This window comes from Cnephaeus nilssonii (assembly GCF_951640355.1).
Source record: "Cnephaeus nilssonii genome assembly, chromosome: 18".
Classification (NCBI taxonomy): Eukaryota; Metazoa; Chordata; class Mammalia; order Chiroptera; family Vespertilionidae; genus Cnephaeus; species Cnephaeus nilssonii.
Window position 1 is genome coordinate 53,961,198 of NC_137089.1, and position 14,692 is coordinate 53,975,889.

Genomic DNA, 14,692 nt, shown 5'->3' on the forward strand with positions numbered 1-14,692 from the left:
CAGCAGGGAGGTGGGAATGTGTCTAAAGAGCAACTATTGACACAAAGTAGCTCTGCAGCCGAAAGAAGCCTGCGTCATCGACAGAGATGTCTGAAGACCAACGTGCTGAAAAAGGAGGTGGTGAGGTCAGAATATGTCTAAAGAACAGCCATCAACAAGTACTACCAATACTGGTAGGAACTGCCTTCTCAGCGAAAATGGAGTACATGAGGATGCAATTCTCGAACATAGTTGTGGTGGAATGACTGTTAGATGTAAATTTTGCCTATCACTAAATTTCTCTGATGAAAAATCATCTGATGGAAAATTTACTTGATGTTGTAGCAAAGGTAAAGTTTGCCCAAATGATATATATATTTCCAGAATACCCAGCATATTTAAAAAGATTAATGACAAATGAAGATTCTGACAGTAAAAATTTCATGGAAAATATTCATTCCATAAATAGTTCTTTTGCTTTTGCTTCAATGGGTGCAAATATTGTATCACCATCAGGATATGGGCCATGGTGTTTTAGAATACACGGACAAGTTTATCACCATACAGGAACATCATTGTTTGCATCAATGTTGTTTTTATGTCATGTTTTTGTTGTTTTTATATCATGTCTTTGTTGTTGTTATATCATTTTGTTATTGTTTATTTATCAATAAATTCATATGTTATTTTCATATACATTTTACTAATTTCCTTTCATCTCTGATACTTCTATTATAGAGAAAGGGAAAATAGCAATATTAAAATATTTGCTCTACTTAATTCCCTTTCAATGTGCAAGAGTTTTGTGCACCGGGCCACGAGTAAATAAATAATTGTCAATATTTTTAGTCTGATTGTCGAGACTCCAGTGACTAAACTTAGGGCAGATTTCATGCTTGGCATGCTGCCTGGACTGTCCATGACCTTCACAACAGACCCCCTGCAATTAGCCTCTTGTGAGGCCCTGTTAGGTAAGTTGGTTTTTCAACTGTGAAGCATACATTTCTTCTAATTCACTCGGTGCAGGAGACACACTCATGGAATTCTCACTTATACTTAAGAACTACTTTAGAAGAAAATAAAAATAATCCAAGCTTATATTTAAAATACATACATATGCAACCCCTGCCTTACCTATCTATCCTTCTTGGAATATATCTATGCTTACTTTGAAGCAATCTTTCCCTTACTTTGAGTATAATAACCCATGATCCTCCAAAGGATAACAACGTAAGTGGTGTTATATAGAGGAAATACGCTGAGTGGCCAGATTATTATGATCTCTGAACGCTTAATAATCTGGCCACTCAGTGTATATCCTATATAATAAAAGGCTAATATGCAAATTGTCCCCTTGACCAGGAGTTCGACCAGCAGGCAGGCTGGCCAACCGCCCATGTCCCCTCCCCCTGGCCAGGCTGGCCGGACCCCAACCATGCATGAATTCATGCACCAGGCCTATATACTGAGTGGCCAGATTATTATGCATTCAGAGATCATAATAATCTGGCCACTCAGTGTATATTTTAAAAGAGAATTTTCCTTAAAAATAGGCAAGAGTTTCCAAATGGCGATTGGAAGCAGTAGTTGCAAACAGCATTGACTTATGCATCGGACCAAAGCCTCAGTCTGTTTTCTTTCTTTCTTTTTTTTTTAAACCAAGTATATATTTTTGATTAAGGTATTACATATGTTTCCATATCCCCCCATTGCCCCCCACCCCACTCCCATACATGCCCTCACCCCCAGTGTCTTGCATCCATTATGCTATATCAGTCCGTTTTCTTTTGCAAAAGTCAAACCTCCCGTTCCATCGTCGCACCCTGAAAGAGGAGTGTTCACCTGCCTGTGCAGTTACCTTGGGATTCAACACATGCGAGGTGAGGGCACGCAGCAGGTAAAAGCCGCCACGGAGATCAGAGAGAAACGGGAAGAGGAGAGCTGAATGTCTTAGTACCTTCCCCGGGTTGCCCCTGCTGCATTGCAGACGTGGCTCCACACGTTCATTTGGCAGTGGGACCCCGCCCTGCTCATATCCGGCCGTCCTCCCGTGGCCATTTGCGCCCCTCTCTTACTGTAGCCCCACCTGCCCCCTGCCCCCGCTCCTCTTCCTGCTCGGTCACATCCCTTGTCTGAGCCCCAGGGAGGATGATGATCACAACTAAGAATGGGACTTTCCACAATAAGGCAGAATCAGTGGCATTAATAATGTGAGTTGCCAAGAATAACTGGGACTGTGCGGGTGATTGCTATGGTAAAGAATTAATATTGCTATGCGAATATGCTAATGAGGAGTGTGGAATGAATGACTGTAAATTGACAAGTATATGCAAAAATGTACAAATATATGTTGCTCTGAATAAGGGCTTCAGTATTGAGAACAAGCCACAGAGCTTCGGAATCTGGACATGGCCCGGAGAGATGACGGGCGTCCAGGGAGAACGCAGACACCACGGAGGGAGGAGCTGGCGTGGGGTCCCACAGGCTGGAGTCTGAACCCCATGCTGCACTGTTACCAACTAGCGCAGTGACCCCCGGCGTTGACCTCTGAACGCCAATTCTTTCCTAACAATTCTTTTCCTAAATCTGTGCCCTGAAAACGCCCACTCTCTCCCCAGCGCTGTGGGGAGTCTCAGGCAGCAGGGCGGACCCGGCGAGGCGGCTGCGAGGCAGGCGGTGTGAACTGTGGTTTCACAGCAGGAGGATGGGACACGGGGAAGGCCAGTTCCCTGGGCCCTGGGAGGCTAACCCCACCCCCGTGGCCGCGCCTTTCCGAACCAGGGAAGCAAAGGAAACCTCTAACCGCCAAGGTACCTCCGAAGTCAGGGCAGCGGCGGCACACCCCTGGGTCGCAGCCCAGGCCCCGGGAGTGGAATCTGATGAGAGTGGCTAGTGAACCACAACTGGACCCTCCCCTCCCTCCTTCTGTCTCCCCTCCCTCCCCTCTATAATAGAGCCAGCGCTTCCAGGGGACCTGGTCGGTTGGTGCTAATGGGGGACCCAGTGTAGGAACCCTGTGCCCAGGAGGGGGTGTGCGTGTTTGTGGGCGTCTGTGAGAGTGTTCATGCACTTGGCCCCCCTCCCTCCTAACCCGGAACCCCTGGGACTGAGCGCCAGCCCGGGGCTGCGCCTTCCTCTGCAGCTGGGGTTTGGTTCAGCCAGGGCCTCCCCCAGGGCATGGAGGGGGAGAGCAGAGCGGGGCTGGGTACTGAGCGCCTCCCCACCCGCCCTCCCCCCTCCCCCTCCCCCCCTCCGCCCCCCTCAGCAGCTGCTTCCACCTCCTCCTTCACCTGCGGGTCCCTGCCCGCACCACAGGCTGAGCCCCAAGGACAGATCTCACCAAGTTCAAGGCGCACCAATTCCTGTTTGGCCTGCTCAGGACGCCAGACAACTTTCTTCTCTTGAAACCAGTCTGTGGCCTTTTGCAATTTGCCTTCATCACTTCTTACCAATGTCATTTTGCAAAGGAGACCAGCGAGGAAACAGGTAAAAAGGAGGCATAGAAAAGAGAGAAAAAAGGAAAGAAACAAACATTAAATCCTAAATTAAAAAGCCACGATTTTACTGGTGGATTCATTAGTGGTTAAAGCAGCAATAAGAAGAGAATAGATGGAACAACACGTTCTCTTCATTGTCAGGATCAGAAGCGGCGGGTCGCTACCTTTTCTAGAGATTTCCACCAGCAAAGAGCGTCTTTAATTAAAGACGGCTCAGCCTCTTCATGAAGGAAAGAAAGTCGGCGCCTGAAGACTCACGAATGAAGGCCAAAGTGCTCTCTTTGTTTAATTCTTAGAAACAGCAGGGAAAGTCTGGATTTAGCTCTTCAGGCCAGAATTGCCTCTATTTGTTCTAGAATACATTAGCTCAGGTAACTGAGCGTGGATTGACACGTGGTTTTTAAACAGCGGCAGCCCATCTGCTAAGACAATTGCATGGAAGCAGTTGCCTGTAACACGTTGCTCGGCACTTGCTCAGAGGCGGATTTGAAACCTCAATTAAAATGTAAATACAAATGAGAAAGTAACTACTACTGGTGTAACACTTTGCCTACACACCTCACATTTGGTGAGGGAAACATGCATATTCTATATAGGGATACCCTGCTTGGAGGAACTAAGAGAATTTGTGTAAACAGAACCTGACTTCCCTTTTAACTAACATAAAGGGAGACTTCCATAAAAATATTTTTAGCCCAAGATAAAGATATTTTAGAATACAGACTTAGGATCATTTAAAATATATAAATGCTGTGCAGAAATTATGGCCAGTCTAGACGTTTAAAAGGGGGAGGAAACTGTGGGTCTGTAAGATCTTTTACAATGACACTCAGCTTTCTCTGTGCCAAGTAAATGAGCCCTAGCTTTTAAAGATTTCTGTCTATTTTAAGGGATATTTTCTAAATTGTAAACCTTACTTAATATTCTTGGTTAAGGCTATTCAATAACTAGTGATATATTTTGATTTTATCTTTGATAGAGGATGAGTTAGAGAAGGAGAAAAAAGGTTTTTTTTGGTGTTTTTTTGACAGTTACAATATAGTTTGAATTTGTTCTGCTCTTTTGAGTAATTTGCAATTATTTATTAATGGAGGGTCTATTGAATTAGTTAATGTCATTGATAAAATAATGATATTTCTAGGTTTTCCCACCTTAGATCTTTCCTTTCCATACCTGATTTTAATTAATAATAAAGCGGTTTCTTTGTTATTTAATGTTTTATTGTTCACACTATGCAAATATTCCCATTGCTCCACCCCTGAACCCCCTCCCCCAGTCCCTGTCCCTCTTTTCTTAGTTCTTATGTTTATCCTTTTCACTATTTTCAGACTTCAAGTGTAAGTAAGTCTGGGCTTATCTTTAAACGACTCCTGTTCCCGTACCACCTCCAGTTCCAGAAGGTGTGACAATCAGGAGCTTAGCTAGAAATACCTTCATGTTGCACATTTTGTGGGCATTTTTAACTGAGACACCCAGTGTCTTGTGACCCACATATTTAAGTATTTCTAAACTTCTGGATAATTTTCTTAAATGATTTCTTTTTTTTCTATCATTACATTAAGTTTCTTTTTATCAATATAAATTTTGTATATGTTGAAATCTTTTTTAAAATATATTTTTTATTGATTTCAGAGAGGAAGGGAGAGGGAGAGAGAGAGAGAAACATCAGTGATGAGAGAGAATCATGAGCAGCTGCCTTCTGCATGCCCCACACTGGGGATCTAGCCCACAATCCAGGCATGTGCCCTGACCTGGAATTGAACCATGATCTCCTGGCTCGTAGGTTGATGCTCAATCATTGAGCCACCATAGCTGGGCTGCATACCATATATTGAAATCTTATTTCTCCTCCACATGTATGATTTTTCTCTCCAATCACTTAACTTGCTCATTTTCATCTCATTTTGCTTCCTTTTCCCCATTTTGACTTCCATATACTTTCCCTTGTTTGCTTCATCTCTATGATGGCGCTGTCTTTCCCCACTTCTTCTCAGCCAGTTTGACCTTATTCTGTTTTCCTACCATTTCTCTCCAGAGCTCATGTCTCTTTGCTTTGGGTTTTTATTTTCTGGAACAATCTATTCATTATATTAAAAAAATTCATGGTGACACTGATGGTACTTTGCTCCTTCTCAGAGTTCTTTCTGGGAGGGACTCGTTTCTCTTGTTCTTCCACTCCTGTTACCCCCTCTGGGATGCTAGGGGAGGTCTGAGGCACAGTCCTCGCGCATCCTTACCCATTTTGTTTAAAGAGGTGGGCTCTACCTGACACGTTCCTCCCAGGAGTTGAGATGAGAAAGGGGCTGCGCAAGGTGGCCAGCTCTGGCCGGTAGCAGTCCCTGTGTGACACAGGCGGGTGTGACACAGGCGGGTGTGAGTGAGGCGGGTGTGACACAGGCGGGTGTGACACAGGCGGGTGTGAGTGAGGCAGGTGTGACACAGGCGGGTGTGACACAGGCGGGTGTGACGCAGGCGGGTGTGACACAGGCGGGTGTGAGTGAGGCAGGTGTGACACAGGCGGGTGTGACACAGGCGGGTGTGACACAGAGGGTGTGAGTGAGGCGGGTGTGACACAGGCGGGTGTGAGTGAGGCAGGTGTGACACAGGCGGGTGTGACACAGGCGGGTGTGACGCAGGCGGGTGTGACACAGGCGGGTGTGAGTGAGGCAGGTGTGACACAGGCGGGTGTGACACAGGCGGGTGTGAGTGAGGCAGGTGTGACACAGGCGGGTGTGAGTGAGGCAGGTGTGACACAGGCGGGTGTGACACAGGCGGGTGTGACACAGGTGGGTGTGAGTGAGGCAGGTGTGACACAGGCGGGTGTGACACAGGCGGGTGTGACACAGGCGGGTGTGAGTGAGGCAGGTGTGACGCAGGCGGGTGTGACACAGGCGGGTGTGACACAGGCGGGTGTGAGTGAGGCAGGTGTGACACAGGCGGGTGTGAGTGAGGCAGGTGTGACACAGGCGGGTGTGAGTGAGGCAGGTGTGACACAGGCAGGTGTGACACAGGCGGGTGTGACACAGGCGGGTGTGAGTGAGGCAGGTGTGACACAGGCGGGTGTGACACAGGCGGGTGTGACGCAGGCGGGTGTGACACAGGCGGGTGTGAGTGAGGCAGGTGTGACACAGGCGGGTGTGACACAGGCGGGTGTGAGTGAGGCAGGTGTGACACAGGCGGGTGTGACACAGGCGGGTGTGACGCAGGCGGGTGTGACACAGGCGGGTGTGAGTGAGGCAGGTGTGACACAGGCGGGTGTGACACAGGTGGGTGTGACACAGGCGGGTGTGAGTGAGGCAGGTGTGACACAGGCGGATGTGACACAGGCGGGTGTGAGTGAGGCAGGTGTGACACAGGCGGGTGTGACACAGGCGGGTGTGAGTGAGGCGGGTGTGAGTGAGGCAGGTGTGACACAGGCGGGTGTGACACAGGCGGGTGTGACACAGGCGGGTGTGAGTGAGGCAGGTGTGACGCAGGCGGGTGTGACACAGGCGGGTGTGACACAGGCGGGTGTGAGTGAGGCAGGTGTGACGCAGGCGGGTGTGACACAGGCGGGTGTGACACAGGCGGGTGTGAGTGAGGCAGGTGTGACGCAGGCGGGTGTGACACAGGCGGGTGTGACACAGGCGGGTGTGAGTGAGGCAGGTGTGACACAGGCGGGTGTGACACAGGCGGGTGTGACACAGGCGGGTGTGAGTGAGGCAGGTGTGACGCAGGCGGGTGTGACACAGGCGGGTGTGACACAGGCGGGTGTGAGTGAGGCAGGTGTGACACAGGCGGGTGTGAGTGAGGCAGGTGTGACACAGGCGGGTGTGACACAGGCGGGTGTGAGTGAGGCAGGTGTGACACAGGCGGGTGTGACACAGGCGGGTGTGAGTGAGGCAGGTGTGACACAGGCGGGTGTGAGTGAGGCAGGTGTGACACAGGCGGGTGTGAGTGAGGCAGGTGTGACACAGGCGGGTGTGAGTGAGGCAGGTGTGACACAGGCGGGTGTGACACAGGCGGGTGTGAGTGAGGCAGGTGTGACACAAGCGGGTGTGACACAGGCGGGTGTGACACAGGCGGGTGTGAGTGAGGCAGGTGTGACACAGGCGGGTGTGACACAGGCGGGTGTGACACAGGCGGGTGTGACACAGGCGGGTGTGAGTGAGGCAGGTGTGAGTGAGGCACTCATAGTCTTCGCTGCCTCCAGTCGGCTGAGATCTGTAGCTCCAGGCGATCCAAGTCCTCCTTTTCTGTGGTGTTGTCTCCCCAGCGGGCTGCCTCCTCACAGCAGGCTTCTGTGTGACTCCTGCCCCACCCCTCCTCTGAACGCTCCCGCAGCCCCTGTGCTTGGTCCCTGGCAGCCCCAGCCCCCACTCCTACTCCAGGACGGCAGGGCTGGGCTTCAGGTTTTTTTTTTTCTTTTTGTTTTGGGAAATCTCTGAGATGAGAAGGGGCCAAGCACTGTTTTAAAGTCCGAAGTGCCCTGTTCACTGTGGATCTAGCTTTATTTTCTGCAAAATGTGATGCCATTGTTAGTTGTTTACATTTATTAATCCATCAATGTGCCTGCAAAGCCTCCTTCCTCCCTCCCTCCCTCCCTCCCTCCCTCCCTCCCTCCCTCCCTCCCTCCCTCCCTTCCTTCCTTCCTTCCTTCCTTCCTTCCTTCCTTCCTTCCTTCCTTCCTTCCTTCCTTCTTTCTTCTTTCTTTCTTTCTATTTTAAACTTATCTTTATTGTTGAAAGTATCACCGATGTCCCCCTTATTTTCCCCATTGACCCCCCTCCACCCCACACTTGCACCTCCCAGGCCTTCACCACACTATTATCTGTGTCCATGGGCTATGTACATATGCATATATATTCCCCAGTTAATCTCTCCCCACCCATAGCCCTTGCCCCCACCTTCCCTTTGCTGTTTTCCTCAGATTTGTCAGTCTGTTCCATGCTTCTATGTCTCTGGATCTACTGTGTTCATCAGTTTATTTTGTTCATTAGATTCCACATATGGAGAGATCACATGATACTTATCTTTCTCTGACTGGCTTATTTCACTTAGCATAATACACTCCAGGTCCCTCCACACTGTCTCAAAGGGTAAGATATCTTTCTTTTTTTTTTACAGCTGCATAGTATTCCATGGTATAAATGTACCACAGCTTTTTTATCCACTCATCTACTTACTGATGGGCACTTGGACTGTTTCCAGATCTTAGCTATTGTAAATAATGCTGCTATGAACATAGGGGTACATACATTCTTTCTGATTGGTGTTTCAGGACTCTTGGGATATATTCCCAGAAGTGAGATCATTGGGTCAAATGGCAGTTCCATTTTTATTTTTTTGAGGCAACTCCATACTGTTTTCCACAGTGGCTGCACCAGTCTGCATTCCCACCAGCAGTGCACTAAGGTTCCCTTTTCTCCACATCCTCGACAACACTTGTCATTTATTGATTGGTTGATGGTAGCCATTCTGACAGGTGTGAGATGTTACCTCATTGTCGTTTTAATTTACATCTCTCTGCTAATCCTGACTTGAGCATTTTTTCATATGTCTCTTGGCCATCTGTATGTCTATTTTGGAGAAGTGCCTCTTTAGGTCCTTTGCCCATTTTTCAATTGGATTGTTTGTCTTCCTTTTGTTAAGTTGTATGAGTTCCTTATATATTTTGGATATTAACCCTTTATCAGATGTATCATTGCCAAATATGTTCTCCCACGCAGTGGGCTCCCTTTTAATTTTGTTGATGGTTTCTTTTGCTGTGAAGACACTTTATATTTTGATATAGTCCCATTTGTTTATTTTTTCATTTAGTTTCTCTTGCCCTTGACGATGTATTGGCAAACACATTGCTATGAGAGATATCTGAGATTTTGTTGCCTATGGTTTCTTCTAGGATTTTTATGGTGTCATGACTTACATTGAAGTCTTTTATCCATTTTGAGTTTAGTTTAAAGCAGTTAGTCTTTCTATTCAAAGTGGGAAAAGTGGTGTGAGAAAGTCCTCTCTTTATTTCCAAGACAGAGGCAGAAATCAATGATATTACTAATAATATAGTGGCTTAAAACAATTTTGGGGGCCCCACTAACAGAATTAGAATCTGGGTCCTATTTCTCACTTGCCATGAAATCTGTGTCCCTTGGTTTCTCTTCTATAAAGTGGTGGAGAAAATGGAATCTTTCTCCAATAGTGGTTGTGGGGTTAGATTAACTAATACACATAGCGTGCCTCTAACTGCACCTGGAGCACAGTAGGTATTGATAAATGTAGCTGTTATCACCACCCCACCATCATCATCTTCATCTTCATTATTGTTTATGTATATTTGCTTCATTAAGAAAATGTTTAAGTGCTAACAGGAGCCTTTGTTCACTGAAACAACTTCCAAAGCTAGTTAACAGGAGTGATCAGGTTATCTACATATATAAAATCCTAATATGCAAATAGACCAACAGTGGAACAGCCGAACAACTGAACAACCAGTCGCTATGATGTGACTGACCACCAGGGGGCACGCGTGGACATGGCAGGCATCAGCAGCAGGCGGCAGAATGTGAAACATGGTGGGCATCTGCTGCAGCGGAATGGTGGAGCAGGTGAGTGGGGGCGCCAGACCAAGGTGGGGTGCCAGTCGCTGTCATTGGGGCAAGCCTCTGGTGGTTACTGAAAATTCTTTGCTCCCGTGCATCGCAGTCCCACCAGGTGCTCACACCTGCTGCCAGCACTGGCCCCGCTTGCACCTGCTGCCAGTGCCCGGCACCTGCCCTGATCGCTTAGTGCTGTCAGTGGGTACGAGTGCAGCTGCCTGCCCCAATCGCTCCTCAGGGCTTTTTCAACTCCCCCTGCTCCTGAGGGGTGATCAAGGCAGCATCTTCCACTCGCACCCGCTGATGGTGCCATCCTCAATCGCTTCGGGCCATCAGCAGGTGTGAGTGGGGCTGGTGCTGGCTGCATGTGGGAGCAGTGGTGGTGGGAATGGGGCTGCCAGCAGACAGGGGACTGGGGGCTACAGCTGGAGGGGCTGGGCAGGGTTGAGGAGGATGGGCCCAGACCCACCCCTGTGCCCACTGCAGCCTTGGGGCCCACAGTTCCTTTCAAGGTGCACAAATTTGTGCACTGGGCCTCTAGTAAATCCATAAAATTCTAAACTGTTAACATTTATAAAATTTTTTCAAACTGTTTCAAGGTCTTTACAGCCATGCACAAACAATAATGCAGAGAATGCTTGTGCTTTGGGCTTTGTCTAGTTCTATGCGGGGCCTCCTGGTTGTTTTCTATCTATTGGTTTTGAAAAAGGCATAGATACATGTGGAAATTTGAGGTGACAGGTGAGAGGTATGTAATCAAAAAAAGAAAACAAATTATGAAGGCACCTTGTATTGAAGAACCACTTCATAATTGCAACAGAAATTGAGTCTAAAGTTGTCATATTGCATTTTAAAATCGAATTCTCCCCAGCAACTTCACTTCCTTTAAAATATCTAACTCACAGGAGTGGTGCAGGATGTAATTGAGAGGTAATTAAAATCAAGTCTTAATTTAAGGTTTCACAGAAATGATGCTGAATACTAATTTGATATAGACTGTTGAGCATTTAAAAGATGCTTGAGAAAGCCAAATGTTTCAAGTTTCCCCTTGATTTGATAAGGCTGGAAAGGAATACTAAACAAAGGAGCTTTCAGGTAAGAATTGGTAGGGAGACTTTAGAAATAATACGATCGATGCAAAGACCAATGATAGATGAACATCCAATCATTTTAGAGCAGAGGTCATATTATTTACTTGTTGAAATGTCTTGATGGCACACCTTTTTGTATAGCATCATCAATGCTTATTGTTAGTTCAGGAATTATATTATGTATAGAAGAAGAGTGTGGTTTGACCAAACCTTCAAGTTGGAGGGACTTTGGTGCAGGAACCGCCTTACAATCTTCCGGGCATGCAGTAATTTAGTCTTTGAGTAAATTTCTATCTGAAGCCCAGGCCAGTCTAAGTTTGTGGCATTTGTAATTTTAGTCCATTTGTGGACTAAAATCAGTGTCTCTGTTACTTAACCCCCTGGACCCACTGTCTTCCTCCTCTGTCACATTAAGTACAACCACTTTTCAGAAAACTGCCACAGGAGACCTTGCTCTGCTGGGTGGTGGACATGAGCTTTGGGTTACCCGTCTTGAATTAACATGCTGTCTGTTCTGTTCATAAGTGGTGTTACAGGCTGGTAGTTTTTCTCAGTCTCATATGCATCTGTGGGTATCTGAATAAAGACTGTTGCCTTCATTATGCCAGGGGTGGACACATGGCTATTTTTTCTCACAGTGATGTCCTGGGTAGTGAGCACAGTACATGGCAAAAAGTGGAGACCTATGTGATGTCTGTGCCTAGTAGATAACCAATTATGACTCATTAGTTCATCAGGGTCATTTGAAGTCATCTGATGTGCAACCTGACTTACAACTCAAAATGTTTATTTAGAAATAGTTTCCATGGTATGCGATCCAGATTCACGATGAGACAACCGTATTCTTGCCATCCCCTCACTTATATTAACCTTTCCCCTCTACCTTCTCAGAATCTATCTGTTCTTTAAGGCCCAATTCAAACTCCACCATTTACTCAAGCCCATTTTGAATGCCCTAAATCCATAGAACTTTATAAACTTCAAAAGCACTTTTGTGTTGTTGTTGGTCAAGCAGCACTAACCCTAACGTGGTGTTTTGACTTTTGATGGTGGTCTCTCAAGGCACTGATGCTTTGGTATGCTGCAGTTCCTCTTCCTCCCAATTTGTACCAGGCCAGGAAGATCATTTCCTGCCTGGCAATTAGTGACCGTCAAGCTTCACATTAAGAAACCGAAAGACAGGCTTTCCATGGTCAGATGAGCCTTCAAACTTTCTCTGGCCTCAACTAAAATACCCCTTCATAATTTTTATCTTTACCTTTTTCTTCTTCTTCCTCTTCTTAAAGAATACTCTTCAGCATTTCATATAATCCTGGTTTGGGGGGATGCATTCCTTTAGGTTTTTCTTATCTGTGAAGCTCTTTATCTGACCTTCAATTCTAAATGATAGCTTTGCTGGGTAGAGTAATCTTGGTTGTAGGTTCTTGCTGTTCATCACTTTGAATATTTCTTGCCACTCCCTTCTGCTTGCATAGTTTCTGTTGAGAAATCAGCTGACAGTCGTATGGGTACTCCCTTGTAGGTAACTAACTGTTTTTCTCTTGCTGCTTTTAATCTTCTCTCTTTGTCTTTTGCTCTTGGCATTTTAATTATGATGTGTCTTGGTGTGGTCCTCTTTGGATTCCTTTTGTTTGGGGTTCTGTGCACTTCCTGGACTTGTAAGTCTATTTCTTTCACCAGGTAGGGGAAGTTTTCTGTCATTATTTCTTCAAATAGGTTTTCAACATCTTGCTCTCTCTCTTCTTCTGTCACCACCATAATTCAGATGTTGGTATGCTTGAAGTTGTTCCAGAGGCTCCTTACACTATCTTCATATTTTTGGAGTGACATCAAATACATATCTATCAACAAGTGAATCTAAAAATCAAGTGAATAAAAAATCTGATGAACAGAATAAATTGGTGAATATAATAGAATCAGGGGCATAGAAAGGGAGTGGACTGACAATTTTTTGGGGAAGGGAGTGTGGGGGTGCTGGAAGAGATTGGACAAAAATCGTACACCTGTGGACGAGGACAGTAGGGGGCCAGTAAGGGCATGGGGTGGGGTGGGAACCGGGTGGAGGGGAGCTATGGCGAGGAGAAAGAGGAACAACTGTAATAATCTGAACAATAAAGATTTATTAAGAAAAATAAACCTACTTTGATGACACCTTGCTTTTGACTTGAAGCCTCTACAACTGCGAGAAAATAAACTTCTGTTGGTTAAGTCTCTCCCACCGCCGCAAAAAGAAAAAAAACCCCTTCATGAACTTCTGGATAAAAATTATTATTTTTCCTTCCCACTTTGACATTTACTCATGGTTGATTAAAATTCTGCTATTTATTTGGGATTCAGGTTTTATTATTTATTTTGACTTTGAATTTTTCCTGAGCTTTTCATCAACGAATTTTTAAAACTTTAGTTTGCATTCAAGTTTAAGCAAATATCCTGCTATGTAGTTTTAAAAAGTTCTAAATATCATATTTAAATAACCAAATGTAATATTTATTTTTCTGAAAAGACTTTCTACAAGAATATATGATACAAAATAACCAGAAAAAGCAAGTAATATCTTCTCTGAGCTCAAAGAATGTGTTCTTTTTGCTTTTTATAAGTGAGTAGAGTTTTATTATAGAAGTTGGGTGGGTTTGGAGCACAGAGCTGGAGTGTGCTTTTCTGGGTAAAGATGAAGAGGCAGAGCTACTCTAAACCATCAGAACTCGAGGGGAAGACACATCTATGTGTCCACAGATGCTTTTCTCCTGGAACGTGCGCTGACCTGCCGTGCTATGCAGCGAACCTCGGAGGGTGTCTTTCAAAGCTCTTGGACACACAGGTCTCAACAGCACAGGAACCTCTATCATGTTTTCTGATAAAACTGTGCTTTTATAATGAACCTAAAGTCATATCTATGTCCTCATGATGGCTGGCAGTGGCTGATGTGTAATGCTTATAATTTTTTCTTATAAAATATACTAGAGGCCCGGTGCACGAAATTCGTGCACAGAGGGGGGTTGTCTCTCAGCCCAGCCTGTACCCTCTCCAATATGGGACCCCTCAAGGGATGTCTGACTGCCCGTCGGGCCTAAACGGGCAGTCGGACATCCCTCTCACAATCCAGGACTGCTGGCTCCCAACTGCTTGCCTGCCTGCCTTCCTGATTGCCCCTAACCGCTTCTGCCTGCCAGCCTGATCACCCCCTAACCACTCTGCTGCCAGCCTGTTTGCCCCCAACTTCCCTCCTCTGCTGGCCTGGTCACCCCTAACTGCCCTCTCCTGCAGAGTTGATCACCTCCAACTGCCCTCCCTTGAAGGCCTGGTCCTTCTCAACTGCCCTCCCTTGCAGGCCAGGTGCCTCCCAACTGCCCTCTCCTGCTGGCCATCTTGTGGTGGCCATCCTGTGTCCACATGGGGGCAGGATCTTTGACCACATGGGGACAGCTATATTGTGTGTTGCAGTGATGAGCAATCTGCATATTACTCTTTTATTACATAGGATAGAGGCCTGGTGCACGGGTGGGGGCCAGCTGGTTTGCCCTGAAGGGTGTCCTGGATCAGGTGGGGGTTCCCT